Genomic DNA, 26,325 nt, shown 5'->3' with positions numbered 1-26,325 from the left:
TGATATCACCTTGCCATCTGTTTTCTTATTGACTTTTAGAATCTGAATATCAATTTGTAAATGTCCACGGCCCGACTAGGTAGACACGCTGCTGGGTCCGGAAAGAGATGCTGTCGGAAGGAACTCACTTTGCCAGTTGCCACAGGCAGGCCCATAGCTAGTCTGGTGCTGTATTGCAAAACTCTTGCTCTTAGTCTTCTTAGCTGTTAGCTGAACACGTAAATTCGGGAGCCCAGACAATTTATGTTTTCTGCTTGTAATGGACTCGGCTGCCTGTGGTATGCACTCGAGACTCCAGTGACTTCAGTCCCGATCCCGAACAGAACGAATTTGGGAACAAGTTGATGGGGGACAGGTCTTACCCCTGAGAGTTTTGGTGGGAGGGCTGAAAAGGCTGCCGTGTAAGTCCATTGGTTTTGCGCTCTGTTTTTCCAAGTAAAAGACATATATATTTTCTTAATAATTATTCATAATTTTTTAAAAAAATTATACATTTTATATAGAAAATTAACATATTTTATTATAGAAAAAGAAGTTGAAGAAGTGGAAGAAGAAAATATGATCTTTCAAGCATGCAGTGTTTATAAAGTAAATAGAATAGGCAATGTAATGAAGTACCACATATGCTAGCTTATAAAGTATATAAAGGGGCTGGTGACACCACCCAGGGGAATGTGTATTTAGAACCTGTTTTCCTTGTTAATGAAGTAGCTTTGTGTGTGTTTAAAAAAATAACTATGATCACTCGTTTATTTAAGTTGATGGCCCATTCTACGTCGGCATACACAATGTTTCAACTAACAGTGCTTAGTTTTGATCTTTCTAGCATACATAGTGCTTAGTTTAATATTATGTAAATATAGATTGAAAATAAATAATTTCTTTCTTTTTTTGTTTTTGACCAGTCAACAATATCTTTTGGAATTTTTGCATAAAAATTAAAGAAGTTTAGCAAATTGGCAACTTTGGTTATGTTTTCAAATAAATTGCAAAACAAGTTATCCGTACAAAAATCTAAACTTTTTTGACAAAATTGCCCCTCCCTTAAATTTCGTGAGCTTTTGCTATGTTATTTCCCCACTTCCTACTCTCTAACTCTTCTCATCCTTTGGCCATGGTTATTTGGCAAAATTTTCATGTGGAAAGATAGGCAAGAACTTGCCGCTTTCTTGTTCTCCTCTCTGTAATTTGATCTGTTTCATAAGCAAGAAGAGCTTCCAGCATTCTTGTTCTCCTCTCTACTACAAAAGCCTCTCTCTCTCTCTCTCTCTATGATTAGTATTTGATTGAAGTTGGTTAGTATACTGGTGCGTACTAGCCATTGGCAAAGCAAACATGCATCCGCCTTGAGTTCTGCTATCCAATTTTGATCGAGTGAGTTATATCAGAAAACCTAGCTGAAATAAATGAATCCACAAATCCTAATCTTCTTTAATTTTTATGCAAAAATTCCAGGTTCTGTTTACAATTCAAAGTCGGGGTCTTATTTAGTTGTATCATAGAGAACGTATTTCTAACTTGGATGTTTAATTAGTAGGCTTTCAACATTTGGATTTCTAGTTATTGTGTCTCTACATGCATTTCCACAATAAATTTTACAAATATAGAAAATCCAATATCAAGGATATTTGTTCCAACTCAAATATACCATTATTAATTTCTCCAAACCTGCTAATTGTATAATTTCATCAATATATAAGAGAAATTATGAAGGGAAAGGTAGTAAAAAATAGAAAAGCTGACTTTACAAATTATATGGTTGAGAGTAAAAGGCAAAAATTGAACACTCCTTTAGCAAAAAGTTTCCATGGATATGATCTTAAGTAGAAGACAGATTCTTAACAGATTTAAGGGCTTACCTTGGAATGTTAATAGTTTTGGTGAATTGATTATGACTCAGATCTAATATTGAACAAGGCAACAGAAAATCTACAAGAATCAGTCCAAATAAGCAAAATATAAGAATGATAGAAAACCTGAAAGAGAGTGAAATTGAAAGATCAGAATATCTTTTCATTGTTTTATGCCTCTGTTGTCTCTATGATATTTTTCTAAGTTGAGCCAAAGCTTTGATCACCTACCCTTCCTATTTCACATGTTACAATCTATCCAGGTAGCATAGCTCCCCCAATACAAATTATCCATGCCTGTCCCTTCCATAACCAAATGCATATGCTAGCACATTTGTAGATGATTCTGACCCACTAAATAAGTTCGCCCTATTTGAGTAAGAGATTTTACCTCTTTAAGTGAATGACAATACATTCTTGGGCCTTCCTTTTTAATGACTATGTACGGATACTCATTTTTACATTGTCATATCCAAAGGGAACGATGGAATTTGAGCTCTTAGAGTGGGCATAGCTCTACACTTATATGCATCCTCTGGCTCTCATCTGATTCTACAACCCATATGGGTATGGATAGAGTATGGTATTAGGCTATACCCAACCTTCCTGACCCACATTATGTGGGAAAGCATATGAACTTTATGTATTATGTGTTGAGTTAAAAAATATTTTGAATTTTATGTGAAGGATAATTGATAGATTATGTGTTTTTTAACATGTTTTAATCAAATAATTAGAATTTGCAAAACACTCTTCAAACCTGCCGCATTACCATCCCTAGGTAGCATAGCATGAAGTTGTTATTCATCCAATCAGTGTGAAGGATTTATTTATTTATTTTACAAATTTCTTCATATATGAATAAATTTGGACCATTAACAAATTTAGACACCACCCAACAATAAACAAATCGAATGGTGTTTAACAGATTTAGATAACATTTGGCAATGAACATATCAGATGGTGTTTAACAAAGTTAGACACCCTCCAAAATTAAACAGAGCACATCACCTTTTTGAAAATTTCAATTATTAGATTGTAGCAAACATCGATCAACCATATGATCTCATAGTATTTTCACCCTCAAATACGTCTAAAACCAATAGACCACAAAGTTGTATATGATTCTCATAGGTACTTAGACCATCTAGTATATAATATACTAGATGGTGTTTAAATGATTTAGGTAGCATCCGACAAAACACATACCAGATTGTGTTTTTTAGACTTAGAAACCAACCGCATTGCACAGGCCAAATGATTACTTTCAATTTTGAGTTATCAATTATAGTTACAATAATTTATTATGCAAGTGATCTAACACACTCAAATTCTTTTAAAACGGAACAAACCAGATGGTTGTATATGAGAATAATAGATGCATAGACCATTCAGTATGCATAAGACCAGATGTTGTACTATAGACTTACAAACCATGCGACATTACATAGGTTGTTTTTTTTGGTAAATACAGGTTGAATGATTGCTTGCAATTTTGAGTCATCAATTAGAGTTGCAATTGTAGTCATCATTCATCTAAAGCCCATCAAACCATAAGGTTGTATATGATTTTTATAAGTGTACAGACCATCTGATATAGCGAAAAGACTGGACAGTGTTTTATAGACTTAGAAACCACCCGGCATTAAACATATTGGATGATTGCTTGCAATTTTGAAACATCATTACAGTTGCAAGAATTTATCCCCAGATGATCTAGTTTTAGTTACACTATCAAATATATTTGGAACCCAATAAACCACATCATTCTGTATGGTTCTCATATGTATATATACCATTCGGTATAGGGCATGTCGAATGGTGTTTTGCAGACTTAGCAACCATTTGGCATCACAACGTCTAGATGGTCTATTGCAGTTTTGAATCATCAATTGTGATTGTAAATATCTATCATTGAGGTGATAAAATAGTATTTGCACCCTCAAATTCATATAAAGTCCAACAAATCATAAGGTTGTGTATGATTCTCACAAGTGAATAGACCATCCGGTTATACCGGATGATGTTTTATAGACTTATAAACCATTTGAGATTACATAGGTTGGATGATTGCTTACAATTTTGAGTCATCAATAATAGTTGCAATCATCTAGTACGCATCTGATAAAATAATTGATAAACCCTCAAATTCATCCAAGACCCACTAGACCATTAGTTTGCATATGATTTTTACATGTGTACAAACCATCTGGTATACTGAAGACTGAATGGTGTTTTATACTATCAAATGCATCTAGAACCCAATGGACTACATGATTTTGTATTATTATCATGTGTACAGACCATCTGGTATAGGCAGCCTGGATGGTGTTTTACAGACTTAAAAAACCATTCGGCACTGAACATACCGTATGGTTTTTAGCATATTTTTCCAAAAAAGGTGTTAATGGTATAAACCATTTGGTAAAATTGGAAATACATATACAAAGGTTGGAATGGATATAGGATAAGTATAATCCATATTAAATAAGAAAAACAAAATGTTTCTTAGAATGCCAAGCATTTGTAAAATTAGTTACATTTGTCTATATTTCGAACCAAAATAGATTTAATTGATGACAAAATTCATTTAAGAGTCCATTGTGTTTTCCTTTTGGGTTAACTTTTGAGCTCATACCCTCTTTTGTATGTGAAGTAGCAAGATCAACAACACGATTACAAACTTTTTCTTCTTTTGTCTTGCATGTGTTGGATTATTCAATGAAGGCTCAGGTTCATTATATACTTTATTGTTAGTTGTGGATACAACTGCCAATGAAACAATAACATCCAATGCTTCATGAACATATTGCCTAAGATTGTGTTCAAATTTTGCAAGCGGGAATAGCGTAGGGAGAAGACACTTCAAATGTCTATTGTTGAAGCAAAATATAATAAATGTCAATTTGTTATTTAAGAAAATAAAGATCCAAATTACTAAATAAGCTACTAAGTTAAAGTAACATGAAAATTTATTTTATTGCCATGTCATGTAATTGAGCTTGCAAAGACTACGTTTTCTCATCATAAACTTGATTTTCATAGTTCATACTTGATGGTCTATGAAGATGATGAATTCGTTTGTATGAAATCCGATTAAACCATTCTTTATAGTCACTTGAAGTGGAACCACCAACTACTTGAATAGGTACATCTAAATCATGGGTAATGCCATTTTCCAAGGTATTCCACATGGGTCTATCAGTTTTGAGCAGAGATGCAATTTTAGGATTGTCACTGTTGCACATGATGTTATGTTGATTCATCACCTATCACCTACTACCGTGGTGAGGATTTAGGAGGGGGATATATGCATTCCATGGGATCTATGTCTTGTGCATCTTAGAACCATGAAAATTAAGACCCAGACCTACTTCAAGGGACACATGTTAGTTCAATTTTAAAGTGTGATAATGGAGTGGAGGATGGTGGTGGTGGTTTAGGTATAATAGCTTGGGAGACAAGTTGGGTTTTCTAATTTTATTGGCTTTCAGCAACACAATGTAGTACGTCTAAGCATTAAACCTATTCAAGTAATCAGACATCAAAGGATCTATAGGACCATAGATATATCCATTGGTATCAGATAATTTAGTAGAAAGTTCAGATAGAGGTTGTACCAAGGAGAGCCAGACAAAAATTACAAAACAAAATTTAGATTTTCCAGTACCTTAGCAAAAATTGGAGTCAGCAAATAGAGATCCAAGCCCTTATGCCAAGTCCATAAATAAAGCCAAATTTACTAAAACTCCAAAAAGTCAACAAACAGTGTTGGCTCCAGCTATCCAGGGCCTAAGAGAGATGATCTGGATATATGGACCTAATCATTGATGAATTGTATATGGCGTATGGTTCTACCATTATTCGCTTCTAAATTTGTTTCTTTCTTTTAGATAAAAAACCCTTCTATACATGATTTGAATTTTTTGTTGTCTCCTTTACATCCTACATCACATGTTTATCTTAATGCATAGTAAGGTAATATCCATCCTAATTAAACCATTCCTACAAACTCTTGTGGAACCACATGGTTTAGACTTTATCATTGGATTTTGTGATTTATCCTAGTTGTAGGATTAGTCAAGTATAATAATGAAATGTCACCGTGTTACCATGTTAAGATAAGAAAAGAGGGGATAGGTTCCTAGATCCCTCCATGTTTCGCATGGTCTTTGTTGTGGAAAAATAAGAAATTGAGTTGGGTTGGATGACTCGGATCCACTAACACTCACCATATTCACTGAAAAGAAAAGAAAAAAAAAAAAACTATTTCTTGATAGGTCAAGCAGGAGTGGTTGAATTATATATATAGTATGAAGATGAAAACCAAAATCAAGAGAGTAACGCTGGGGTTATAAGACAACCAAAGATTAGGAATAACTAGCATATATTCATATAAGTATGTCCTATGCAAGACAATAACTCAATAATGTTTTTAGAACACAAAAATGCTTTCTAGCACCCCGAAGGGATTGCCTGAAGAAAGGAAATTCAAAGGAGAAGTTCTTAAATAATGCTTCTTTATAATTATACACTGTAGAGATCAAATCATGAATACGAATTTAACATTAACATTTAAAAAATATATATACCGTTGCTATAGGAGATACAAGGGATTCCTAGTAAATCTGAATTCACGAATGAGTGAAACAGCTGTAGAAACCCTATTTCTTTTTAGGGGACAAAATTATATAAAACTCTGTATGAAGCTCTTGAAAACTAGTGTGTAAATTGATGAAAATCGAAAAGGGCAAACGAATTGTACTTAGCTCCAAGAAGAATATGACATTATCAACTTCAATAAAATAGTAACCAAAGAATGAGAGAGAGAGAGAGAAAGAGGACAATGAGAGAGTTAAAGGCTTTTTTTGCTTATGACGATTATCAAATTATAAAGAGAGGAATGAGAAAGCTAAAGGTTCTTCTTGCTTTTCTTTCCACATGAAGATTTTTCACTAGAGGGCCTCGTTTGTCTCTCCTTGCGAGAAAAAATACAGCTAAACAACCATGGTCGAAGGTTGTCAAAGAGTAGAAAGCGGGAAATAACAGAGCAAAAACACTCGAAAGTGATGTTTTGCAATTTATTTGAAAAACATAACAGAAGTTAACAATATTGTAAACATCTTTAATTTTTTTTTCTTTTTTTCTTTTTGCAAAAAGTCCATTTCTTTTTCATCTTTTGCTTATGCAGTTTTCTCTTCATGGAAAAAGAAACTTTTGTCATTGAGTGTAAAGATGGAAAGAACTATTAAGGATGCAAGAGCTAGTCACGTTGAACCACTCCCCTAATGCCAAGGCTTTTTTAACTGATATGACCAACTGATCAAACCGAGAAATCAACTAAATTGAGAAATCCAGTTTGGGTTGTTTTTTCACATGTTCTCAATTAGTTTCGAGTAACCCAAACATATCGGTTTGATTGGACAACTTACATACAACCGAATCGAATCCGTGAACAACCCTAATACCTGATCACCTTTATTCAAAATATTTTATGTATATTGATGTTTTGAATGGTTAAAAAAAGGAAAATATCTTATGTATATCAATATTTTATGTATATTGATGGGATTGAATTAGTGCAAAGCCCGTTTGAATGCCCATTATATCCTTGCATTGGGAATTGATGAGGGGTGATTTGGCTCGACCTACCAATAAGCAGACACTTGGATGCGACCAGTTGATTCGACATTGACAAAACACTTCCTGCCATCTCAGCAGGACAGATCACTTCGGGTACCTCAGGCACCTCGGTCAGGACCAAGGACCAAGTAGTTCGTTATGACCCGATTTGCCAAGGTGACACGTAGCAGACTTCTAGAAGCAAGCCAACTATCTCTGGGCTCTTTGGGATCATGCTGCACAACGGCAAGACTTATCCTCATCTCGCCCAAATCAGGCGGACTTGATAAGCCTTATCGACTATCATGAACCTCCTGGTGCAAAACAGACTCCTAACAACACAGGCGGAAGATTTCGGAGATGTTTCATGAGACCTACGGTAGCTCACCTATATAAGGGCATCTACACCAGTGACACAAGGTACGCGCGATTATTTATATACGGATACAAATATATATATATATATATATATATATATATATATATATATATATTATGATTTCAAAATGTTTGCAAAAGGGTTTTAATTCCTGGGATCCATGTGAGCAAATAGGGCATCACTATTTCTTGTAGCCGAGGGAGAGGTCCTCTCTTGTCGGGCAGTGTATGATCATTATGGGCTGAGAGGTTAAGTGTAAGACCATTGAGGGTAATACCTGATGGGCTAATCTTGCATATGTCCACAATCTCTGGGTTTTTATAAGGTGGCTTGGCCCAGGGACCACTTAGTGTAAGTGTTGGGCCCATTAGGAGCCCATGTGATGGCTCAGGGGGAGCACTGTCCATAACAGTGTATTCGGTTAGGTCTTGTAACAAAGACTGTGCTGAACCCATGTGGCTGATGTGTAGGTCAATGTTTGGGTCCCACGCCATACAAAGAAGCCCAACTAGGCAGCAATTTGGAAGCATACTGAGCACTAAGACTTCATGGGCCTAAAGCCCATTTCGAGCTGGGCTGATTTGATCAGTTAAATTAAGGGGCGGATTTGAGATTAGATTAGCAGATAGGATAGGGTCTTAACCCTATCCACTCAGAGAGTCTAGATCTAAATGAGATTTAGATATGAAAACCTCCTAACAAGATTAGGAGAGGGCTGATTTAATCTGTAGATAAGATAAGAGTCTATCCTTATCACTTAAGGGGAATTCATATCTAAATATGATTTGGATCAACAACTCCTAATGGGATTAGGAGCTGATCCCTTTAAAATTAGAAAAGGAGGAGGGGGCAATAGCCTCGTGTATCAACACATCCTCAATTTCAGAGCAAGAGTTACAGAAGAGAGAACATAACATCCAGTGAGATTGCGCTATTTTCTCCTTGCCGTCTCCTTCCTGTTATCGCCATAACTACCAGTTCGATCTCTTCTTCAAGCAGGAGCGATCAAGATCAGATCTTGATATCAACCTTTGGGGAAAGGCTGATTTGAAGTTGTGCTCACAGCCTCCAGCGAATTCTTGCGAAGGGTTCAGTTCGTTGGATGAGAGCACTGCTGATTCTGCTCCAACATTAAATGTGTCATCTTCAGTGGGAGCAGTCTTTGGAGTCCTTCTTTGGGCGTGAACACTTTCGTTGGGAGATACTGTTTCTCCATTTCAGGTATATCCCTCTCCTGCTTCTGGTTTCAAATTTGGTTCGATTTAGGGTTCAAGATTGATCATTGAAAATGCAGATTTTCTAAAACAGGGAATGTGATTCTCAGATGAGGGGAGATGAAATTTTTGAAAATTTCCCAACCTTCCTGCAGGGTTTGACCATTCATATGATGGATCTCTCATTCCCTCACATTTTACTAATGGCATCATCAAACAACACCTGAAATAGTATTGAGATGACAGTCACCGAGGGGCTGGACCAACGTGCATTTAACCTAGAGATCCTCCCTATGTGACCATTGGTCAGTTTACCATCCCCCTCACCATCCCAAGGGTATTGACAATTTAGAGCCAAACGTTCGTCACCCAGTCGGTCAGCGCACCCCTGCCCCATGTGAGCGCCGCTCTCCCAACTGCAGAGCCCTCTGTGGTTCCTGTTGGGATAGAAGCTCGGCAATTCCATGAGCTTGTGTAGAGCGTCTGACTCATGCAACTGCAGATGCAACAGGTATAGTAGTTCTAGCACTACTAGTGCCAATACCGACAATTTCATTATCAATAGCAGTTTCCCCCTCTCCAATAGAACCAACAAAATGTGAACTAGCAACATGGACGCCGGTCACCACCTTGGGGATCAGTGCCATCACAGGTCCCAACTCCTTGGAACCAGACCCCACCTTGGGACCCTACGATAGGTTGGCGTCCATCACCACCCTAGTAGGTAGTGGACTAGAGAAATCAATCGCAACGCGACCGTCAAAGAAATCAGCAGTAGCGATCGCACAACGACCAACACCATCACCTCCATGATCAATAGTAGATCAACAACCAACAGAGGCGAGGACCCAACTTTGGACCCCTCAATTCCCCGTAACAATCAGAACCCAAACCGCATTTGTGAGAATGCCAACAACGGAGACCAACTCCCTCCTTGCGGCAGTGTTTGAGGTCGGGAGAATACCAGAGTCAAGATACCAACTAGCATTGAGGTAAATAGCACCAACTAGGAAGCAGCAAAGAAGCGATGTCGTCACTGAGCACACCGCACCTCGGGTAGGAGTAGTGCACCAACAGTAGAAGCGGAGAAGAGATGGGAAGAAGTGAGCTCAATAGCTGCATAGTTGGCTCCTACTTTATTGAGCCAACATTCCCCTCTAGCACCAGAGATCATCTTGGCCCCAAGGCCGGAAAACTTCAAGACACCCACCCTAGAGACCTATGATGAAAATTGAGATCCAAATGACCATGTCGATAGTTTCCAGTCACTAATGTTGCTTGCTAGGGCGGACAACGCTAGCCTTTGCATGGCCTTCTCGACAACCTTCAAAGACACAACCAGGTCATGGTATAGGAACTTACCTTTGGGATCAATCCAAAGCTGGCAACAGTTCGTGGACCTGTTCACCACCCACTACGTCACAAGTATTAACTGCCCAAAATCTATGACGAGCCTTCTGAACGTGGTTCAATGAGAGAACGAGTCCCTAAGAGACTACATTAAGAGGTTCAACACAGAGAGGCTACATGTACCTAACCTTGACCGCGTCGTGTAGCTCATTGCGGCCCAAAAGGGAATCCGCCAGCTAGACTTCCGTTGGCATCTCAAGTTGAACCCACCAAAAACAATGAAGGTGTTCCTCGATGAGGCTGACGGGTTCATCAAGGCTAAAGAGGCTCTCGGGTCTTGGTTAGAGCTATACCAGGCCAGGAAGAGGAAGAGAGCTGAAGAGGAGAGCAACAATAGCAAGCATCAGCGAAAGAGCAAGTCACTGAAAAGAAGCAGGTCACCGCACAATAGGCAAAGCAAGTCGCCAAAGAAGAGTCGGTCACCACCTCAAGGTTCTAAGTCAGGTTGGTGATCTAGAACCCCTCCTATTCAAAGATCCAGTTATACTGCACTGAATGCCAAGCGAGGTGAAATTCTGATGGCCATTAAGGACACCGGCTACATCAAGTGGCCACCTAGGATGAGAGAAGACCCAACCAGTAGGAATCCCAATTAGTTCTACCATTTCCACCGTGAAGGACGAAATTGAAGAACTGATCCACCGCGACTATTTGAAGAAATTTATTAAGTATGAAGATAGGGACGTGGAGCACCGACTTGCCGACTAGCGGAGAGACACGCCAGAATCAAGCAGGTAGAATGACCACGAGCAGTAGCCACCTCGGCAGTTGCCACTAGAAGATAGATCGATCCGTGAGGTGATCAACATGATCACCGGTGAATCCATTGTAGCAAGTTGCAGCACGACAACGGGGAAGCATCAGTCCGGGAGCTTGAGCATGAAGAAGAGAACCCGTCGAATCGCCCTCGAGTAGAGGAGGTGATTTACTTCACCGAGGATGATGCTTGCATGGTCCAATATCCGCACAACGACGCCCTCGTGTTCAAGATAATAATCAAACTTCGAGGTGAAATGGGTCCTGGTAGACTCAAGCAACTCTGTGGACATCATCTTCTTGGAAGCTTTTGACAAGCTAAAGTTGGAGTGAAAGGATCTTCAGTCGGCGAACACGCCCCTGGTTGGGTTTAGTGGAGACATGGTGAAACCCCTTGGAAAAATCACGGTTCCTGTTGCAGTAAGGACCATGCCCAATACAATTAGGTTTGAGCACACATTCTTGGTGGTTGCCACCCCGTCACCCTATAACGCCATTTTAGGTCGGCCCATCCTACATGCACTATGCGCGGTGGTGTCGACCTACTATTTGTCGATGAAGCTCCCAATGAGCTACGGAGTAGGGGTAGTATGGAGCGACCCGTTCGAGTCACGAAAGTTCTATGTGGCCACAATGAAGGTCAAGGCTAAGTTGGTGGATGACGTGGAGCTGGAATTACCCCCCGAGCACACTAAGGAGTGAGCTGCACCGATGGAGGAGATAGTCTAGGTCTCAATTTCTGATACTGAGCCCTCGAAGACTCTCCAGATCAGTGCTCACCTAAACGAACTACTTCAGTCACAACTAGTAAGCTTTTTATTGAATAATTTAGATGTTTTTTCTTGGTTGGTAGCATAAATGTTTGGGATAGACCCTAGTGTTATAACTCACAAGCTCAATGTGGACCCTTTAGTTAAGGCAGTTAGACAAAGAAAAATGAACCTTGCCACGGAGTGGTGGAGGGTAGTAGACGAGGAGGTTAGAAAGCTCACCACGGTAGACTTCATTAAAGAGGTCCAGTATCCGAGCTAGGTAGAAAATCCAACACTCGTGAAGAAAGCCAATGGCAAGTGGCACATGTGCGTTGACTACACTGACCTCAACAAAGCCTGCCCAAATGAGAACTTCCCCCTTCATAGAATAGATCACCTGGTAGATGTGACATCGGGGTATGAGTTGTTGATCTTTGTGGATGCTTACTCCGACTACAACCAAATTAGGATGGATCTAGCCGACCAGGACAAAACTACTTTTGTAGCTGAACTAGGTCTATACTATTATAAAGTAATTCCCTTTGGACTGAAAAACACTGGAGCAACCTTCAAGTGCCTTGTAAACAAAGTATTTTTGCCTTTAATAGTTTATAAAGTTGATGTTATATTGACGACATGGTCGTGAAGACCCAATTTTCTTCTTCTTTGATTAGTGATTTAGACTTTGTTTTCCAAATTTTAAGAAAGTTTAACATAAAGCTCAACCTGAACCAAATGTGTCTTTGGGGCCACGTCGAGCAAATTCCTTGTGTACATAGTGAACCAGCGTGGCATCGATGCCAACCCCAAAAAAATAAAGGTCATTTTAGATATGAGACCACCCTAGAACATAAAAGAAGGGCAAAGGCTAACTAGCCGGGTAGCTGCCCTAAACCGATTTATGTCTAAATCGGCTAGTCGGTGCCTACCTTTCTTTAAGGAAATTAAAAAGAACGAGGACTTTGAATGGTTTGATGAGTGTTAACTTGCATTTGATGAGCTCAAAAAATACCTAAGTACCCCACCAGTTTTAACCTAACCTGAACCTAGAGACGAGCTTAGACTATATCTGTTCGTGAGCGATGAGGTGGTTAGCTCGATACTAATCCGAGAAGTAAACCGGGTCTAAAGGCCCATCTACAATATAAGTAAAGTTTTTCAAGCAGCTAAGACAAGATACCCCGACATCGAGAAGATGGCTTACGCCCTGATTATTGTAGCTTGGAAACTACGCCCATACTTCCAATCTTACACCATCGTCGTCCTCACTGACAAACCACTAAGGCATGTTCTTCAAAAGCCTGAGGTCTCAAGTAGATTGACAAAGTGGGCCATCGAGCTGAGCGGGTACGACATCCAATTCGAGCTACACCCAACTATTAAAGCTCAAGTCCTAGCGGATTTCATCGTAGAATGCACGTTTAGTATGCCGACCCCTAAAGTGGTCGAGCCGACCAGCACGTCGGAGGCATCAACCAACGCGGCACGAGTTCTAGTCCAGGAAGCCCCGACATGGGACGAGGAGCTCTGGATCCTTCACGTCGATGACTCGTCTAATCAGCGAGGAAGCGAAGTTAGACTCATACCATATGGGCCGAGCGAGGTGAAGCTGGAGTATGCTCTCTGGTTCAGATTCGAGGCAACGAACAACGAAGTGGAGTACATGGCGTTGATAGTCGGACTAACATTGGCGAAAGAGGTCGGAGCAAAGTAGAACTGTTCATGGCCCGATCGGGCTTGGTCATGTAATTAGGCCCGCGGGCCTGACCTCAGGCCTACCACGGTAAGCCTAACTATGTTTCGGGCCGGGCTCGGGATTTGGCAAAAAAGCTCGGCCTGGCCTGACTCAGCATTATATATTTTATAAAATATATAATATGTATTTTATATATTATATAAAATATATAAATAATATAATATTATTAAAATATATATTTATAATTTAATATATACATTTTTATTATTTTCTTTATAATTTTATTTCTCTCTCTCTCTCTCTCTCTCTCTCTCTATTCAGCCACTTCAGCAGTAGTAACAGTATGGGCTAAATTTTGGGCTCAGGCCCAGGCCCGGGCTTTGGGCTTTTTATGAGGGTCGGGCTTGGGCCCGAGTTATAGGCCCGATGGTTGGGCTAGGCTCGGGCTCGGGCCTTAGAAAAATCTATTAATACAAAGTGAAAGCTTGGCCAAGCCCGACTAGGCCCGACCCATGAATAGGTCTAGAGCAAAGCACATTGAGGTATGCAGCAACTCTCAGCTGGTTGTGAACCAGGTGAAAGGCAAGTACGAGGCTCGAGAACCTACCATAATGGCCTACTTGGCCAAAGTGAGGGAACTTCTACCAGACTTCCACTCTTTGCTCATCCGACAAGTACCGAGGTCAAAAAACGCCGAGGCCGATGATAGCTATGAATATAACCCTAGCAAGTGCACTAGTTATCAAGTAGTATAAAATATCGTTCCCACGAGGATTTAACAAAATAAGTATTAGAGCCACAGTCTTCCCTAATTATCTGGACAATCGAAATTCAGATTTAAGCAAGAACTATTGAAAATAAAAACAAAAAAAAGGAAAATAAAAACAAGGGTGATCACTAATCAAATATGCAAATGATGAAATTGCTAGGACTTTTGGTCCACCTAACTAATGTAATGAATATTGATGGGTCCGATTATCCAAGACTAATTGTCATTTCCATAAGCTGAGATTTTTCCAAATTTATTTAAAATTCTCTCTCGAGATATACTAAACCTATGTCCATCAGGTAGCCCTTCGATCTCTCGAGTAGAGCTCTCAAGATGGAAGTGCATTAAGTCCAAGAAGACCACGAAATTCAAATGAATCATGTATATATATATATATATATATATATATATATCATTCAGTTCACACTATGAATTATTTTGTCAATTATGTGAATTCCTCTATCGATTCATTCACATAACTCAAATCAATTAAGAGATGGCCAAGCTCTTATTTGCATTAAGCATAATAATTCATAGACTATATGAAAATCACAATCTTGGAAAAATCATAAAGATAAAAATATATTCATTAACATAATTAGGCTTTCCTCAGCCATAGCAGGAAATAAATCAGTTCATGATAGAAGAATTAAAGCAAACAAAGGGAAAGAAAGAATTCTTAGAATCGCCCATGATGCTGAGATCTCGTCCTCTTGCCGCCACCTTCTTCTTGAATTCTTGCTCCTTTCTTGACTGATTTCTCCTTTCTTCTTAATTCAATCCCCAAGATTGAATGATTGTGTGATTCAGTGATCTAGTGATACATAAAGCTGGTCCGCCCCCTTCTTTATATAGATTAAAGGGGAGGGGGTGGTCTCCTACTTTCTCTTGAAGTTGATTTTTATAGGAAATAGAAAGTCCTATCCTAATTCTAATCCTATATCTTTATCTCTTGAACTCAATCATTTTATCACTCTAAGATTACATCAAGAATTTAAATCTAGAAGGATTCTTCTTAGTTTCCTGTTCTTGGATTCATAATAGACCTCCTCTGCGAATTGGGCTTCAGCTAGGGTTTTCTGTGAGTTGGGCTTTAGCTGCGGATTGGGCCTTCCTATGAATTTGCCGCGAATTCGGGCCCGGAATTGACTTTGATGCAGGCTGAATCTGTGAAAGCCCAAAACATAAAAGTTGTGGTTTTTCTCTTATCTTTCCAATGGATCTTGAATCAGCCCATTCGGAGTTCGGAGACGCGAGTTAAGCCCAAATCACTGAACGATGTTGAAAATGTGAAAAATCATCCGATTTGTCTTTCTTTGCTCTTGATGCCTTTTTTCATACCCTGGACCAAAATATAAGAAATATCAGTCCAATTAGATGCTAATTTAGTATAAAAGACAGAATAATCGAGGATAAAAATATGATAAATTCTACTCTCATCAAATCCCCCACACTTAAACTCTTGCCCATCCTCGGGCAAGACAAAACTCAAAACAAACTTAAAACAAGAACAAATTAACTAAAGATTTGTTTTGGATTTCTCTCAACAGGGTATTTGTTCTCCCACATGCCTTGATCCAGTATTAATGGTCCTCTCATTTGTCCACTTCTTTTACTTTTTAAGTTGTCAAGGAATAATCTTAAATCTCCAATCCTCATATCCCCAAGTGAGATCGACAATCAAGGGAAGCAGGCATCTCTTCGCATGAATAATTTAGGGCTAGAGTAAGCCCTCTTTGTTTTCATAATCACATGTGGCAAAATTCAAAAATACCCTCATGATTCTTCAGAACGAAACAAAGAATGTTATTACCATAAGCTTGCTCATGTATCACATCTCCACCACTTATCATGAGTGCAATGCATCAAAACGTGAATTAGGGTTTGGGATCTAGGGATGAGTGCATTTTATGCTCCATCTCACCCTTTTATTCTTTTAGTGTGAGTGCATTTTTTGCTCCATCTCACCCTTTTATTCTTTTAGTGTGAGTGCATTTTATGCTCCATCTCACACTAACTCTTTTTTCTCTTGGTGTGAGTGCATTTTATGCTCCATCTCACACTAACTCTTTTTTCTCTTGGTGTGAGTGCATTTTATGCTCCATCTCACACGAGTTTTGTTTTTTTTTTTTTGGATAACACGTTCCAATACATGAACTCATTAACGTGGTCTCAACATGCCTAACAAAACAAGTTCTAGAATAATCAATCCCTGTTTGTCCGTTAGAAACCAAATGCTCATAAGGGTCAACTTTGTATTGCATCTTGCCTGTTGATCATTCAAACTATTGAGATGCCTTCCCTATCTAGAAATTTCAGCTAGATTTGCTTGCATCCTTTCTTGTCTATCCTACCTAAGCACATGATTCAATGTGGTTTGCAATCATTTAAAAACAAGTCTCTAAGGAGAAGAAATTTCAAAAGGAAAGGTAAAAAAATAATGATCAAAGCATGCTAGAGTTCGAAAAAATTTTATCAACCCCTTACTCCTCCCCCACACTTAAGATATACATTGTCCTCAATGTATGGAATATGCATAGCAAGAACAAGGAGAGAGATTTAAGAGGATTTCCCTGCTATTTATGATTAAGGTCTTAAGAAAGGAAAAAAAAACACAATCATAAGTAACAAAAGAAAAAATATTTTATTTTTATTTTTATTTTTTATTTTTTATTATTTATTTATTTATAATTATTATAATTATTATTTTTTGTTCTTAGCACGACCTAAACATAACCTAAAAGCAAAAGGAAAAAGAAAAACAAACTTCCCTATCATGAATCGGATCCTCTAACTCTCTTGGTTGCAGCTTTCGGTGTGCTCCCCTTTCATCCATCATGGGCAGGTTCAGATCTGGAATAGGGTCCTGCAAAGCAGAGGGTAACGATTTCTCATTAGGAATATAATGAGCATTACCTTGTCTTGGCTTGAACCCTTCTTGGCCGTCCTCTAAATAATTCATCGCCTTCTTTACCTCTTCCTCCATGACCTACATGTTTTTACATGAATTAATAATGTAGCTTTCAAAGGGGTCATCTAATTTAGATGTGTTAATTTCAGCTGCACCAACATCAATGCTATTGATTGCATAAATTTTATGTTCAATTGTGTTGGGATGTTCCATGGTTTTAAATACACTGAACACCACTTCTTCACCATTGATTCTAAGGGTAAGTAGACCTTTTTGCACATCAATTAAAGCATCACTAGTAGCAAGAAAGGGTCTCCCTAAAATTAATGGCATCGATCTATCCTCCTCCATATCCAACACAATGAAATCAACAGGGATGATGGAATTCCCTACTTTAACTAAAACATCTTCCACTATTCTCCTAGGGTATTTAATGCTTCGATCGGCCAACTGTAGGGTAGTTGTGGTAGATGTTAGTTCATGCAATCCCAGCCTTTTAAAAATAGAGTAGGGCATTAAATTTATACTAGCACCAAGATCACATAAAGCTTTTTCAAATTCAGTTCTCCCTATGGTGCAAGGTATAGAAAAACTCCCTGGATCCTGAAGCTTTGGGGGCAATTTATTTTGAAGAATGGCTGAGCATTCTTCATTCAAATTTACCATCTCACATTCATCCCATTTCCTTTTATTTAACATCACCTCTTTCAAGAATTTGACATATTTCGACATCTATGACAATACATCAAGAAGGGGGAGATTAATGTGTATTTTTTTGAAAACTTCTAAAAATTTCTCAAATTGTCTATCTAAGTTAGCTTTCAAAATTCTTCCAGGGTAGGGGATAGGGAATTTAATTTCATGTAAATTCAGTTTAAGTGTACTTCCCTCATCCTCCTTTTGCAGATTGGCCACATCATCTTTCTTGTCTTCTTTTTGGATTTCGCCAACTGCCTTCCCACTTCTTATGGCTATGGCATTCACATGCTCTCTGGGATTCTTTTCTGTGTTGCTGGGCAACCTTCCTTCTTTCCTCTCTGATAACATGCTCACCACCTACCCCATTTGAACTTCTAAGTTCTTATTCGATGCTTCATGGCTTTGGAATCTTGCTTCAGTAGCATTGATGAACTTAGAAATCATCTCTTCCAAATTACCCTTTTTTTCTTGTGGGGGCGACTGTGGTTGGAATCCCATGGGTGCCTTTTGCTGATTGTTGCTCCATGAGAAGTTGGGATGACTCCTCCACCCTAGGTTGTATGTATTTGAATATGGGTTATAATTTGTCCTGCCAACATGAGAGATAAAATTAACATTCTCATTGGAAATAAAAGGACTATTTAATTGACAATCAGAATTGGCATGTCCTATTTGTCCACATAAATTGCATGAGATGCTAGATGGTGTACTAATGGCTGCAATACTAAAATTATCCAGTCTCTTATTTAGGTTGGCAATTTGTGTAGATAGGGATGCAAAGGAATCAATGTGGTGTACTCCCCTCTGATTGGTTCGATCATTGCTCCACTGGTAGCTGTTTGATGCCATCTCCTCCACTAAGTCATATACTTCCTCTGGAGTTTTCCTCATGATTGTACCACCTGTGGGTGCATCAATAATGGATCTATTAGAGAGGGTAATACCATTATAAAAGGTTTTTATTTGTCGCCAAATTGGTATCCCATGGTGAGGACACCTCCTAAGCATCTCCTTGAATCTTTCCCATGCTTCATATAGGGATTCCCTCTCAAATTGAGTAGAAGTAGTAATATCATTAATTAATTTTACTGTTTTGGAGGGTGGGAAATATTTAGCCCAAAATTTTTGGGTTAAATCATTCAAAGTGGTGATACTTCCTACAGGGAGTGAGTTGAGCCAATCTTTAGCTCCATCACGCAATGAAAAAGGAAATAGTCTAAGCCTAATAGCATCATCACTAACTCCATTGTGTTTAAATGTATCACATATTTCAAGGAAGTTAACGATGTGTGAATTAGGGTCATCACTTGGTAACCCGCTAAACTGAATACTAGTTAGGATCATTTGAATTATTGCAGGCTTTATTTCAAAATTATTGGCATCAATGGTAGGCTTGCAAATGCTGGATGTCGCTTCATCAATGTTTGGATAAGCATAATCCAAGAGGGTGCGATTTCCTTCTGCCATCTCTCCTTCTATCTCTATGGCTGGTTCGCAGATGACAACCTCTTCTCTTTCTTTTCCTTTGTTGGCCCTTTGCAACAAACGAAGGGTCCTTTCAATCTCAGGATCGAATTCAACTAATCCTTCCTGTCTAGTGCGTGTCGTGCACTAGTAATTCTAAACTAACAAGAATTCGAACAAACAAATAAAAATAAAAATAATAACATAAATAAAAGGAAAATAGAATAATAATAAAAAAAACAAAAATAAAAGGTCCAAATTAATCAAGGTTAACAAATTCTAATATTATTTTAGGATTAAATCCCCGGAAACGGTGCCAAAAACTTGATAGCTATGAATATAACCCTAGCAAGTGCACTAGTTATCAAGTAGTATAAAATATCGTTCCCATGGGGATTTAACAAAATAAGCATTAGAACCATAGTCTTCCCTAATTATCTTGAGAATCAAAATTCAGATTTAAGCAAGAACTATTGAAAACAAAAACTAGAAAAAAGAAAATAAAAATGAGGGTGATCACTAATCGAATATGCAAATGATGAAATCACTAGGACTTTTGGTCCACCTAACCAATGTAATGAATATTGATGGGTCCGATTATCCAAGACTAATTGTCATTCCCATAAGCTGAGATTTTTCTAAACTTATTTAATATTCTCTCTCGAGATATACTAAACCTACGCCCATCAGGTAGCCCTTCGATCTCTTGAGTAGAGCTCTCAAGATGGGAGTGCATTAAGTCCAAGAAGACCATGAAGTTCAGATGAATCATGTATATATATCTCTATATATCATTCAATTCACACTATGAATTATTCTGTCAATTATGTGAATTCCTCTCTCGATTCATTCACATAACTCAAATCAATTAAGAGATGGTCAAGCTCTTAATTGCATTAAGCACAATAATTCATAGACTATATGAAAATCATAATCTTGGATAAATCATAAAGATAAAAATATATTCATTAACATAATTAAGCTTTCCTCAGCCCTAGCAAGAAACAAATCAGTTCATAATAGAAGAATTAAAGCAAACAAAGGGAAAGAAAAAACTATTGGAATCGCCCATGATGTTGAGATCTCGTCCTCTTGCCGCCACCTTCTTCTTGAATTCTTGCTCCTTTCTTGACTGATTTCTCCTTTCTTCTTAATTCAATCCCCAAGATTGAGTGATTGTGTGATTCAGTGATCTAGTGATACATAAAGCTGGTCCGCCCCCTTCTTTATATAGATTAAAGGGGAGGGGGTGGTCTCCTACTTTCTCTTGAAGTTGATTTTTATAGGAAATAGAAAGTCCTATCCTAATTCTAATCCTATATCTTTATCTCTTGAACTCAATCATTTTATCACTCTAAGATTACATCAAGAATTTAAATCTAGAAGGATTCTTCTTAGTTTCCTGTTCTTGGATTCATAATAGACCTCTGCGAATTGGGCTTCAGCTAGGGTTTTCTGTGAGTTGGGCTTTAGCTGCGGATTGGGCCTTCCTATGAATTTGCCGCGAATTTGGGCCCGGAATTGATTTTGATGCAGGCTGAATCTACGAAAGCCCAAAACATAAAAGTTGTGGTTTTTCTCTTATCTTTCCAATGGATCTTGAATCAGTCCATTCGGAGTTCGGAGACGCGAGTTAAGCCCAAATCACTGAACGATGTTGAAAATGTGAAAAATCATCCGATTTATCTTTCCAATGGATCTTGCTCCTTTCTTGATTCAATCCCCAAGATTGAGTGATTGTGTGATTCAGTGATCTAGTGATACCTAAAGTTGGTCCACCCCCTCTTTTATATAGATTAAAGGGGAGGGGGTGGTCTCCTACTTTCTCTTGAAGTTGATTTTTATAGGAAATAGAAAGTCCTATCCTAGTTCTAATCCTATATCTTTATCTCTTGAACTCAATCCTTTTATCACTCTAAGATTACATCAAGAATTTAAATGTAGAAGGATTCTTCTTAGTTTCTTGTTCTTGGATCCATAATAGACCTCCTCTGTGAATTGGGCTTTAGCCAGGCTTTTTTGCGAGTTGGGCTTCAGTTGCGGATTGGGCATTCTTATGAATTTTCTGTGACTTCGGGCCCGGAATTGACTTTGATGCAGGCCAAATCTGCGAAAGCCCAAAATATGAAATTTGTAGCTTTTTCTCTTATCTTTCTAGTGGATCTTGATTCAGCCTATTCGGAGTTGAGTGATGCGAGGTAGTCCCAAATCACTGAACGATGTCGAAACTATGAAAAATCATCCGATTTGTCTTTCTTTGCTCTTGATGCATTTTTTCATACCCTGGACCAAAATACAAGAAATATGAGTCCAATTAGATGCTAATTTATTATAAAAGACAGAATAATCGGGAATAAAAATATGATAAATTCTACTCTCATCAGCTGACGCACTCTCGAAGTTGGAAAGCGCAAGCGCAAGCAACAACTCTCAATATACGATGGTGTATATACAATGGGGTAGAAGAGGTTGCTCCTATGTTTTAAGTAGAACCGAGCTGGCTTGACCCCTTGTTGATTATCTGCTCCATAGGACCCTACCAGTAGAGTGTAATGCAACTTGGAGGGTAGAGCATTAGTCATCTCAGTACGTCATTATTAATGGATGACTGCCTCTACCTGTGCTGCTTACGGCCCTCAAAAGCAGGCTAGGTGCTACACGATATCCATGAATGTCTCTGTGGAGGACACTTGGGGGGTAGGGCGCCTGCCCAAAAAGCACTAAGGCAAGGATATTACTGGCCTACAATGAAAGCAGGTGCACTCGAGCTCGTTTGAAAGTGTGATAACTGCTAGAGGCACGCCAACATCCTTCACCAGCCTGTCGCCGACCTGAAGTATCTGACCAGCCCGTGGCCTTTTGCCCAATGGGGGATAGACATCCTCAGTCCGTTTCCACCTGCAATCGGGCAAAGAAGATTCCTTTTGAACGGTTGATTATTTTATGAAGTGGGTGGAGGCCGAGCCCCTAGTGACCATTACAACCCAGAATGTACAAAATTTCTTTTGGAGGAATATAATATGCTGATTCGGACTGCCTAAGGTGCCAAAAGTGAACTGACAGGCTGAGGTGACAAACAGGGCGATTCTCCGTGGACTAAAAGCTCGCTTAGCACGACCTAAGGGTTTGTGGGTCGAGGAGCTGCCCAGCGTCCTATGGGCCTACTAAACTACTATCAAGACCATGACGGGCGAGACACCGTTCAACCTGACCTACGGTACGGTGGTCGCCATCCCAGTAGAGATCGAAGTACCGACCTTGTGGCTAGAGGCGTACGACGAGGAGGCCAATGCCGATGAGCTACGAACGAATCTCGACCTAATCGAAGAGGTACGCAACCTGGCTTACATCCGGGCTTAGGTACCATCATCTTCCAGGTCAAGACCCCTTGCACGGGGAGTGGGGGGCAATTGATGATGAGTGATTTGGCACGACCTACCAATAAGTAGACACGTGGACGCGACTAGCTAACTGGACATTGACAAAACCTCAGCAGGATAGATCACCTCGGGTACCTCGGGGTCCTCGGCCAAAACTGAGGACCGAGTAGCTTGTTATGACCCGATCTGCCAAGGTGACACGTAGTAGACTTCTAGAAGCAAGCCAGCTATCTTCGGGCTCTTCGGGATCACGTCGCATGATTGCAGGCCTTATCCTCATCCCACTCGGATTGGGCAGACTCGATAAGCCTTACCGGCTATCATAAAGTCCACCTCCTGGTCTAGAATGGACTCCTTACAACATAGGCCAAAGATCTCGGAGATGTTTTATGAGACCGGATAGCTCACCTATATAAGGACATCTACCTCAATGGCACAAGGTACGTGTGATTATTGCGCAATTCCTCTAAACATTCCTTCTCTGCATAGAACTGCCGATGCAAGGTTGTTGGAACGGGCCCTGCAATGATGCCCAAAGTCGATCTCGATAGATCCGATCGTGGGTCCTCCTTGGTAGGTAAGAGGGTCCTTAGCCAAAGCGTCACGCGATAAGTTATACGAGGGCCCCAGCCACAACTAGCCGTGCTGTGTCACGACATTGACCATTGATCATCGTTTAATCACAATTGGAAACTGGAGGACAATTTCTTAACTTCATAGAAGAATGAAGTTTGTCGTACGCAAATTCCGTGGCAATGTAGGGGACAAAAGTCAGAGGATGGAGAAGCTTCCATTTTATGCCATCAATCTTGAATCATTCATAGTCTACACACTCTCTCTCTCCCTCGCTAAAAAAAGTAGTTGGTTCCACTGATCGATCTCCTGTTTTAATGTTTTACTTATTGATCTCTCCTCTATCTAGTCTGAAACTCTGAAACTAAATTAGAAAATTAGAACACATAGGATAGTAGTGAGTAGTAACCGAAGAAAGAAGAAGAGTAAGTAGCTAAGGGAGAAAGAATGGATGATAGTGTAGTGCATAGCAGGATTAAGACGAACGGGATATGGATCCACATAGCAGAGAAAGGGAGGGGGCCTCTAGTTCTTCTCCTCCATGGCTTCCCAGAGCTCTGGTTTTCGTGGCCTCACCAGATAACCCACTTAGCCAACAACGGTTATCATGTCGTGGCACCTGATATGAGAGGCTACGGTGACTCCGATTCTCCACGTCACCCCTCCTCTTACACTGTTTTTCATCTCGTTGGCGACTTCATTGGCCTTCTCGACCATTTTAACCAACAGGTCTTTTCTCTCTCTCTCTCTCTCACTCTCATACACACACAAGTAAACTAAAGAGATCATTTATTGGAAAAGTAGTCATAATTAATTAACATTTCTCTGTTTATAATTAAATATGGTTGAGCAGAAGGCATTTGTAGTAGGTCATGACTGGGGAGCAGTCGCTGCTTGGTATCTCTGCCTCTTCAGGCCCGATAGAGTTAAAGGATTAGTGAGTTTGAGTGTCCCTTTCTACCCGCGCTCTCCCACCTCCACTGACGTCGATTCCATGACACAAATGTTTGGAGATGACTTCTACATTTCTCAGTTTCAGGTCTCTCTCTCTCTCTCTCTCTCTAGATTTCTCTTTGTTGTTAATTAATTAATTAATTAATTATATTAAAATGTTCTTGATCAATACACAAATTAACACAGGAGCCAGGGTGGGCGGAGAAGGCGTTTGCACGTTATGATTACTTGACAGTGATGAAGAAGTTCATGCTCATTAGCAAGACTGAACCTCTGGTCGCTCCTCCTCGCATGGAAATCATTGATTATCTGCAGACTCCACCATTACCCTTGTGGATTTCGGAGGAGGAACTCCAGTTTTATGCAGACAAGTTACAGGACTCGGGATTCACTGGTCCCCTGAACTACTATCGTGCAATGAACCTGTAATGACACCCTTTCTCACCTTTCAATTATATTCCTCTCTTTCTATTCTTTTCCTTCGTTTATTTATTTTCATTCTTCTTTGCATCCCCCTCGATCGATCGAGTATGAATACTACTTATACTACGTACTCCAGTCTGGTCCAAACACGACACTCTACCAATTTGATGGAGTAATTTAAAAGCCTAAAACAATAAAAACCAAGTAGTGTTATTCTAACTTTCAACCAAAACCTTTCCTCGCAAAGCCCCACTTTTTAATTAACTAGATATGCTTATTGAAAAATAATTAACTAATTAAGCACCCTGAATTGGAATTCGGGTGGTGTAATTAAAGGATTCAAGTTAAGTTTTTTTTTTTTTCTTTCTAACATTTCGTTCAAGTGGTGGTGGGATTTTAATCCCTTTCATTCCTTCAACCATACTGATAAGAACTTATAAGCAGTCAAGTTTCATTCAAATTAATCAATTTGACTGATTGTTTTCAGATATATAGCTCAGTTAGTTGAATTGAGAGCAATATGTATGTCACATCCTTTGGATGAATGCTTGAAAGGAGCACCTCAAGAGCTCCTAGGATAGGTTTTTGAAATCGTCAAAAACCATAGAGAATTTAAGTTGTCAAATTGTTCTTTCTTTTTCAACCCATGAAGTTCAACCATGGCTGTCATAATCACAAACTTCGGTTATATCATTCCTGAATCAAATTAGCTTTAGATAAACTTTCAAATAGGGCTTCAGAATTTTTCTAATTTCTGTATGTTAAGTATAGGATGACATGGTTGAGGTTAATATACTTTGTTTGTTACCGTAACAAATTCAACCAGTTGGAGCTAATTTCAATATCTCTGTGAATGAATGGAAGCAGGAATTGAGAACTTCTTGCACCATGGCAGGGAGAAAAAGTTACAGTTCCGACCAAGCTCATAGTAGGCGACAAGGATATTGGGTTTGAATCATTTGGTACGAAGGATTACATTGAGGGAGATGTTTTCAAGAGCCTTGTACCAAACCTTGAAGTTGTCATCATCGACGGTCACCATTTTATCCAACAAGAGAAAGCTCAACAAGTCTCTTTATCCTTCCTTCGCAAACTATCCATTGCATAGAAAGTGTTGTTTGGGTTCAAGCTATAATTAATACAAATCATGCACCAAAGAATCCAGGCTCTCCTTTCTGTAATAAATCAGTATTTATGTTTCCATTATTCCCATGAATCTGTTTTTGGCTTTTAATTTACTTGTCGACATTGTGGGTGGTTATCGATCAATAATCAAAAGTCAAAAATCAAAATAAAAGAAAGAAAACTTTGTTCAATTAATGATCGATCCCTGTATTTTTATCTAATTTGTATCTAATTGGGTTAGGCTAGTTTGATCAGGTTTTGACAATATCAACGTACCCTAACTCTTGAAAATACCAGCAGTTTGTTTACGCCTAGTTTTTTGGCCAATTTGATCATTTGTACTGGTGC

The 26,325-nt window shown here is 39.1% G+C and overlaps 1 non-coding gene and 1 pseudogene across 2 annotated transcripts; both read left to right on the top strand.

The window, feature by feature from the left end:
- Positions 1-19,037: 19,037 nt before the first annotated feature.
- On the top strand, positions 19,038-19,144 carry LOC148876484 (small nucleolar RNA R71). Its single transcript, XR_016106179.1, has one exon. It is a non-coding gene; the product is annotated as a small nucleolar RNA R71 (small nucleolar RNA).
- A 4,591-nt stretch (positions 19,145-23,735) lies between these two features.
- On the top strand, positions 23,736-26,068 carry LOC148876483 (epoxide hydrolase 2-like; annotated as a pseudogene). Its single transcript, XR_016105716.1, has 4 exons — positions 23,736-24,204; positions 24,329-24,514; positions 24,616-24,854; positions 25,720-26,068. The product of XR_016105716.1 is annotated as an epoxide hydrolase 2-like (transcript).
- The last annotated feature ends 257 nt before the right edge of the window (positions 26,069-26,325 follow it).

This window comes from Nelumbo lutea, chromosome 1, assembly GCF_056320005.1.
Source record: "Nelumbo lutea isolate HS-2025 chromosome 1, American lotus-T2T, whole genome shotgun sequence".
NCBI classification, from domain to species: domain Eukaryota; kingdom Viridiplantae; phylum Streptophyta; class Magnoliopsida; order Proteales; family Nelumbonaceae; genus Nelumbo; species Nelumbo lutea.
Note: the sequence above shows the minus strand (reverse complement) of the source record. Positions and strands in the feature narration are given on the sequence as shown.